Source organism: Melanostigma gelatinosum (assembly GCF_949748355.1).
Source record: "Melanostigma gelatinosum genome assembly, chromosome: 7".
Classification (NCBI taxonomy): Eukaryota; Metazoa; Chordata; class Actinopteri; order Perciformes; family Zoarcidae; genus Melanostigma; species Melanostigma gelatinosum.
In genome coordinates, this window is record NC_136640.1 from 14,701,768 (window position 1) to 14,710,966 (window position 9,199).

Genomic DNA, 9,199 nt, shown 5'->3' on the forward strand with positions numbered 1-9,199 from the left:
GTGCATGGCACTCGGCCCAGTTTAATACAAAACACAATTTAATACAATATATATAGTCGGGAGTCCCTGCTCCATCTCTCTATCAGTTTGGGGGTCCTTGGCCTGAAAAACGTTGAAGACTCCTGTTCTAGGCTATTGCAGTCCACTGAGCTCCCATTACCACTGTAGTTATTTGTCTTCCTGATATTGATCACAAGCACTTCACAACAATGTATGCAGGTATCGAGTATAGAAACCTTGAATGTACCTCCATAGTACAGTCTGTAAAATCAGAACCCAGTACGAGAAATATTTAACATAAGACGACATGTGCCTGCTTTCACTCTGTGATTGATCTTTTAACAGAGACTACAATAAAGACGATTTAATATGAAATTTTTTTTTTAATAATGTCAAATATTATCTTCAGTAATTATAGATATGGCATTAGGCAATGACATTTAGAGATATGCTAAACACTAAAGCAACAATAGTTATTATAACATACAATATTTCTTATTTTTGGAAAATCAATCAACATTTTTTATAGTTTCATAACATTACACTTCAGGAATATGATAAATGCATAGAAATTGAAAAAACTAAAACTAAGAGGAGCTGAAGAATAGCTGTATGGGGAATATTGGTCATATTTGATTTACCCATATGTGTGTACTGTTAATTTATCCCTGTCATCGGGCCATCAGGTGTTTTTTGGTGTTTTTCTCAGGCCTCAAGAGAATGATGAAACATTTGGGGGTAAAAATGCAGAGCAGTAAACCATAGCTAGAGGCCAGGATTGCAAAAATCTCCAAAGCAACAGTGTATTTCCCAGGAGAGGTAATATAGGCAGGGACAAAGGCCACCCAGACAGCACAGAATATCAGCATGCTGAAGGTGATTAGTTGGCCTCGTTGAAGTTGTCAGGGAGTTTCCGAGCAAGAAAGGCCAGGAGGAGACAGGTGCAGGCCAGCAGACCAATGTAACCCAGAACCAGAGAGAAGCCCACCACAGAGGCCATGGCACACTCCAAGGTGACCGTTGACCCTTGGAAACCCAGATCACGTTGAGGCACAAGGGGGCTGAGGGACAGCCATGTCACACAGATGGTAATCTGTATTAAAATGTAATCAAATTGATGTAAGAAATTGTATAAGTTTATGTACATATTAAAACAAATTCAAATAAAAAAATGTTTAGTACCTGTACACAAGTAAGAAGACAGACGCTTCCTCTCTGTTGGCCTCAACCAAACCACCTAATCAAGGCTTCAGCACCAGGCCAAGCTGAGCGGAAAGCTGCCAGAACAACTATAGTCTTTACTTGAAGGCAGGAAACACAAAGTACAAAGCTGATCCCAAAAGCTGCCTGTTGGAACCGACAAGACCAGACTGATGGACGACCAATGAACACCAGTGAGCACAGGAAGCACAACTTCAGGGACAGGAGAAGCAGGAAGCTCAGTTCTGAATTGTTGGCTCGCACCTACAATTGAAAACAGTCAAGCACATTAACTATAAGCCAAACAGGACATGTTTTGTTCTCCAACTTACCTTGTAGAAAAAATGGCATGGTGGGATATTAAATGAAACAGATTGATCAGCTAAAGCTGCACAATTACAATTTGTTGAAAGTGTACAGTACGGTATTGTTTACATTATTTAAGGATCTCACCACAGGTGTTTGACGGTAACAGAGAAACAACAGAAACACAGCTGTTGTCACCGCTGCACCAGACAGAGCTGCTGTAGTCAGGGTCAGTTGATGCCCAAAGTTTCATTAAAGGAAAGGAAGTCCAGCTGACGAGGGATGCAGGCAGTTTGTTTAGCATTGGACCAAAACTCAGATGGACAACGCTCACAGTGAAGGGAATCTGGGAGAGGAAGAGAGAGGAGTTAAAGAAAGTAAAACACAAAGAGGGTGTCTTATGGAGACATTTTCTCACCAGTTTGATTGCTAATCTCCCCTTCAGCACATTGGATACAGTCAAAGCAGCAGAGAGGTTCTCCTTTCCTGTTGGCCTTTCGGGTACCTGGGGGACAGCTCTCAGTGCACACTGAAACAGGCACCTGCACAAAAATCTCAATGTTCAACATTCTCAATGACATAGTCTGGCGAATCGACAAATCAACAGCAACTTTGTTAGTAGACGAGACGACTTGTTGATCTGACTACCTGGTTGGATCCTGTGCTCCACTGAATAGCTGATACATTAAGGTGGAGGTCAAACCCATCCACACGACCGATCAAAACAAGTTTGAGTGACCCCTCAGGGGTTTCTTGCCAGTTGACAAGGTCGTACTTTGCTGGAATGTCTGCACCTTGGAAATAAAACATATCTCCCTGTGGTGTGGTGAAATTCAATTTGTTCAAGTGCTGCAACAGCTGAAAGTACAAAATGTTGAAAAGTCTGTTAACATTTAAAATTCTGTATACTGTTTACAAAAGATTCATTGATGATATTAAAAGACCCTTGTGAATAAGATGACTCAGGGACAATACTGTTTACCTCTTTGGGTTTTATGTGTTTTGGAGAAGAGCAGGTGGAGCTGTTGTTTCCAGATGAGCTTTCTCTATCAGGGCAGGAGAGAAGGCTGTGAAGGGCATGAGCTGCAGCATAAACAGCAAGGTAGACGTTATATGCCACCCTAAGCTGGGAGACATCAGTGAAGGGATTCTTCACTGCCTCCAGGGACTCTGTCCCACTGCAGAGTGGCAGAGAACCTTTCTGAGAGGACCCTTTAGCAGGAAAGAGAGAAGCTGCATGTGATTGTGTAGCTCAAAGACTGCATGCAAACTCCTTTTCCCAGAATTCCCGTAAGAATTTATCATCAGGATGACGCATTGGGTGCAAACTTCTGAGGTAATTTTCAAATCCGGGTATTGTTGAACTTCGAATGGCCACACCAACAACACCACTTGCCACTTTAGAGATGTCAAGATCTTGAAGAATATCATCACTGGTGCTCCAAGCCTCACTGGCCAGAAACTGTCTGTCAGTCACCTACAGTAAAAGGACACTGAGATGAATTACGACAAGAAAAATACATGTCTTTGTTTCTTGATGAATACCTTAGTCTATACAAATTTTCACGGCGCTTGCTCACATTTATCTTGGCAAGTTCCAGAAACACTTCCTTAATCTCTGTATACCAGCAGAAGACCAGAATCACCCTGGCAGTCGAAGCTTGAATTGTGAGGGCTACACGACTGGCATCACTCACAATAGTTTCTTTCAGGACAGTCTCTATGAATTCGAAACACACCCCTTTCCCTCGGGTCTCTTCCTGAAATGCCTGGAGACCAAAACAACAAACATGTTCATGCATATATTGTGACTTATATATAAAGGATATCCTACTTTTTTAAGGCGATTCACTGTAAAATATCAAAGACATACACCTGTATTGCTAGATGGCCATAATCCTTATTTACAATCACAGCTCCTATCCAAGTCCAGTGGAAGCGAATGGCCATTCGTGCCATGGCCCGGGCTTGGTAAATATCACTGGGGATTGTTCTGAAGACATTAGGAAAGTTAAGCCTGTCACTCAGACAAGGGCAGCTTGCCATAGCTGATCTGAAAGAAAGACGCAGAAATATATTTGACACTGCTTTTACAGCAATAGCACCATTGTATCTTTAATCAAAATGTTTTCAAATAGTATCAGCCTCTTGATGTATAAAAATAAAGGTTTATTTCTTTAGGTAATGAAACTCGCCAGCGGCACAGAGAGAGGCCCCAGGACCCTGGACACAACTATGGTTGATGTTGACGAGGCAGGTCCAATGAGCAAAGCTGCGGAACGAGGCATAGAGGGTGTTAAGTTGCAGCTCGGTGCGTCTCCTCCGACCAGTGACAGTGCAACTTGCTGAGCCCAGTAGGAGCTGGCACATCTATCAAGTATACGGTAGCCCAGCTTCACTCCTGGTAGCAGGGTGCTGTTTCAATTGATTTCCTCCACCGCAAACGTCATAGTATATGCATTTTTTAATGACTCTAGATCTAAACTGAGACCACAGGAGATGAAATTAATTAAATAAACTACAATATCAGTGAAATACATATACTTATTGTGAAGTGCACTCTCATTGTGCTCTTATTGTTGTGCTCTTACAGCCACTGATCATCAGTTCTGAGGCTGAATTTTCTATAAAAGGTTTTAATTGCCGAGGCTTTTAATACCAATACTCTTTCAGGCACTGGTATTAAAGAAAAGTAACAATTATTTCCCGTGCCCAAATAAAAAGTCTCATCATATTTGGTGCTCTTGATTTAATACCAAACAAAAGGACTTCTATTTAAAAACATGTTGCGGTTACTTAGTGAGTGCACTGGCAGCAAAAGTAAACAGCACAGTCTTTTTTGAATCGTGTTAAAAATGTATGTATTTGAAATAAGATACACGTTGTAGACCGAGTGGTTTGCCTGTCAGATGTGACATAATCTGCATTGCAAATATTGATACAACTACAAGCAGCACAGTGAGCTTCAAATAATCAATATGTACACAATATGTATCACCTGTGAAAGAAATGCCTATTCAAAATCTAAATATTACAGTCATGACTAACGATGAACCCTCTCATAATTGTTCTATTAATGGCCAACTTGTATCCATCAATTGGTAGCGAAAAGCTAGAAACTACAAGTTTCACTTGATATCCCAGAATACACAGTGTGTATCTCCTGTTTGAGCCGTCACATGCTCACTCCATAATTAATGTAAGACAGTGACATCCTGTGGTTGTTCAACAGATGTTGTGGAATATTTCTGTGAATAGTCGGGAGAAGAGTGTTAAAGTGTTAACAAATCAATGTCAAATGAAACAGAGTCTGGATGAACGATCAAAGTTGTAATAGTCAATTTATTTGCTTGCAAGCAAAGAGAACACAGTCTCACAGACACATCACCGTCATCTGCGAGAGGTGCTCTGACAACATAGTCAGATACATGGACATTTATACTGCTTCCTTTGATTGGGTCACTGTGACCTAATCAAAGAGTTCAGATACAAGAAATACAGAGTCTGAATAAGCCTGTTTTACCATCACACATCACATATACATACAGAGGGTCATGCTCTTCAGCTGATGCTGATCAGGAAGTACCGTAATCTAGACCTCTGTGTGTCGCCGTCTTTGAAGACAGAAACAATGCACAGGAAAACAGATAACAAGATAACAGATAACAAAACACCTGGATGCAAAACTGATAGAATCATCTACTCAAATAGGTTTTGTGCCTGCACTTTTAAAGACTTACATTCTTCAATCCTAAAGCATAAGACGATGACATATTTTTCCATAACACAGATCTGTGTTGTTTACTTAAAGCCAGCATTGAATTTCTTTACAATACATATCATTGTGTTCCTTCAAATGGCAAATATAAGCGATCTGTCGATTTCTGCATTGAATCTTATTTCTTCTTCACAGGTTAAGCTGCATGTCGGCTTTTTTCTAATGTACTTCAAGACACAAGTACTGACAGCCCACTGACGCCATTCATAATTTAGCAATCTGGGGCCATTCTTGCTTTTCGCCTCACGTTTTACCCGGCTACAGCAATGCACTTACCTTTTCAAATTCATCCCATCCCCCACAAAAACAGCATTAATCCCTCAAATCCAGGCGAGCACAGCTTTTATGTCACGATTTTGAAGTTGTTTCAAACCAAAGAATAGCTTTAATGAATCAAACACATTTGTGGAGAAATCCAATCTCGACAAAGGGTATTGTACAGTTACTGAGACTGCAGCCATTAAAGTAACCATTGATCGTCTGTTAGATGCAGACAGGTGAAAGATCAGTTTCATTACTTTTACGTCGTAGCGCAGTCAGTGACACTATGTAGACTATGCAATTCAGATCAACCGCTTCAAGTTCGGGACTGACATGAAGGTCACAGCACCTTAATTGGTTCAGCTGAAGGAACACATTTCCGTTACAATCGGAAATGCCACATCTTTTTTGACATGCAGTACTCTGTGGGGCTACTTTAGGTCACAGTCTTAATTTGGCTAACCATTTCAATGCTCTTGTTAGGCAAAATAATCCATCAACACAGTACATAAGATTGGCATTTTATCCCAAGAAGTTTAGGACCAAAGGAAACCTGGCCTCTCCCAGGAAACTCCCCTTGGTTTTATATCGACCTGCTGTGGGCCGGGTTTTCTCATTTGCACTTTCTCACTGCACTTTCGTAAAACCAAGGGAATGTAATTTTGAACTTCTAATGGTCATGAATTTAAGTGATTACCAAAGTTATTACAATCAGCCTGAGGGAGACAAAATATCTGTGTCAGACTTCATGGCAACACATCCAATTGTCACCATTTCACTCAAATCCACACATATCAAGATTCTATACTTGGAGGAACATGAATGTCTATTCAGAGTTTCACGTCGATCAATAGTTGTTGAGGTATTTAATTCTGGATCGAAGTGGTGGACAGTCTGACAGACAGACATTGCCATCGCCAAAGGACACACCTGATGATACATATACTGTATATACAAAGATATTATAAACTTTAAAGATGGAATAATTTACCCAAGCAAAAATGAAGACAAAGTAGACATCCTACCATCAGCATAACAGGGAAGAGCTTGTTGGAGGAAGCTGTCAGACAAATACAGAAAAAAATAACAAAGTTGGTTCGTTTTCTTTGCCCCAATATGTGGGTCCAAAGTGGGTTTCTTCTTACCTCTCTTGGACATGACACCTCTCTTTGCTCTCATCTTTTTGTTGTCATGGGTGCATCGCCAGGCACCGTGCTGTGAAGAGTTCAAGCTGGCATCCGGCAGGGAAGGGTGGAACAAATCCATCCTTAGCCTTTCATTGGTCCCATCTAACTCTATAGCCTGTTCCCTTCTCCTTAACATTCACAAAAAAACGTTTTCGACAGAAACTTACATTTTTATATTTTTTCACACCATTCTAGTCACGTGCTTTTCTCTGTGAACCTGGTCCCAGCTGTGCTTGGCCCTGTGCTCCTCTTCCTGGATTCCCCTGGAGGAGCTGTTGCAGCTGGGGCCGGCACCTTTGTCTCTAGGGGCCACACTGGTTGTTCTTCAGTTAGCCTAATACAATGGGTCAATATCAGAACCACAGAAAGACAAAACACATTCGTTCAAAATTCAGTTTTATGAGTAGCTGAAATGTTCTGTGTGAATTTTGACGTGTCTAGCTAAACAATACAGAAGCAAGAATCGTTTGACATTTTGAAAGATGTGCTTAATCTTCCCAATGTTTAGATAATATTGATACCGCTTTCATGTCTGTAGGATGAATATTAAGCTACTTCCAGATAAATGTAACTCACCGGATGTAAATTTGAGGGATTTTCATAATCTATGCTAAAAACAGTGGAAGTGTAAAAATGCCAAGGGGTTTTACTCAAGACACTTTCTTGGCTGGAAGCTGTGACTTTGAGTCTCAGCAGGAGTAAAAATGCAACTTGTCCTTTTTACACCTTGTGAAATGAGATATGTTATGTTGACTGGTGAGATTAAGAAGGATTTTGTTACATTGGGACAGAGACAGGCTGGCTGTTTTCAGTCGTTAATATTTCCCAAAATATCAAACTGTTCCTCAGGCTAGAGAGAGGGCCGAGGAGAGAAGAGGAGATGAGAGGAGCAGTAATTACTGAAGAGACTTGAAGAACCAACAAAGACTGAAGGAGGAGAGCAGAGGAAGAGAGAGATCAGCTGGTCTAGAAAGTGGAGAGCACAGGAAGAATGAGAGACCAGAAGTGAACGAAGAAGAGAGGGTCACTCATATTGTAATTGGATGAGCACTTGTCATTGACAGTGCCTGCTCCTGGAAATGACAGCTCTCTTTTTCTCACTCTAACCCATCTCAGCTTTCATAGGCCACTCTAATTCATCCCTCCTGCCAATTGTACATCTCAGCATGCTTGCATATAGCATTAGTATGGTGATGTTTGAGAGGTATGGGGTCAAATTGATTGCATGATTACCCAATCTCTGTTATCACTGAAAAGTGTGGTTGTTGATGATGATCGAATATATAAAAAAAATGTACCATTTGGTAAATGGACTGCATTTATATGCACTAAACAATTTGCCTCTCATTGTCACATTTACACACAGACGGTGATAGAGTTGCCACGAAGGCACTGGTCTGCCCATCGGGAGCAACTTGGGGTTCTTGCTCAAGGACACCTTGAGATGCAGAGAGGAGGAGCCAGGGATCAAACCCCCAACCTTGCGATTAACAAGGCTGTTGTTAATAGCAAAAGTTACAGCATTTCATATCGAGACAAGAGAAAGTGCGTACAATTGCATCATCTATTTTGAAACTGCTTTCCAGGGTGATCTGAATGAACACACCTGGGTTTTGCTCTTTTACTGTGTCAGCTTGCGGGACTGTCGCTCTCCCTGCAATAACAAACTAATTTCCTCCTCCCACTAAGACACAGTCTGATTCCCCTCCCATGTGGCAGTGATTTCTGTATATGAAATGCTTCGTTCTCCTCTTCCTTCTTTTGGATCTACATGAAATAGCCCGCATACCTGCTATCGAGTTCTGGTATGAGTTTGTGTTGTGAGCAAACAGAATCACTTTATTTGTTGAACAACTGTTAGATTTTGCTCTGTTTCATCAAAAACAGAAAGAGCATTGGATATAAAGGTAACAATTTCTCTCATTAGGATCCTGTGTTTTTCTGGCTTCTTTTATCTGACTGTATTTATAGTGTTTATAATGCTAATAATAATAACAATTATAACAATAAAAATAATATTAACAATAATAATAGTAATAATGATACACTTTATTTGCATAGCACCTTTCATACAGGAAATGCAATGTTTTACCGTATATGGAGATGGAATGAACATTGAAAAAAACCTTCAATGAAGGAATTTAGAGACTTATTAAATCCTAACTTGAAGGTTTGACATCATCTGCACCATATATATTTGATACCTAGGTGTTTAAAGCTTGTGCTGTGCTGCTTTCTTCCAAGTGATGCGTATCTGTGCTCTGCTCCTCTGCTGCCTCCCTGGCATTATCCAGGGGTTTATGGAGAGGAGCCCTGCAAACTGATCCTAAAGTCTATTCCACATGGCGCTTATCAAGCTAAATATATAGTGACTGGGGCTCTGTTCCCTGTTCATGTGAAGGCACCTCAGCGTGAGTTGGATTTTTGGAGTGAGTAAGTTAATGCAGCTGAAATGTAAGATTTAGAA

The 9,199-nt window shown here is 40.7% G+C and overlaps 1 pseudogene across 1 annotated transcript; it reads right to left on the bottom strand.

Moving 5' to 3' along the window:
- Positions 1-671: 671 nt before the first annotated feature.
- LOC306779635 (extracellular calcium-sensing receptor-like) lies at positions 672-3,956 on the bottom strand (annotated as a pseudogene). The gene is made up of 9 exons: positions 3,757-3,956; positions 3,382-3,559; positions 3,087-3,275; positions 2,489-2,983; positions 2,155-2,364; positions 1,925-2,048; positions 1,654-1,852; positions 1,183-1,464; positions 672-1,093 (listed from the first exon to the last, which is right to left on the bottom strand). The product of its transcript is annotated as an extracellular calcium-sensing receptor-like (transcript).
- Between the last annotated feature and the right edge of the window lie 5,243 nt (positions 3,957-9,199).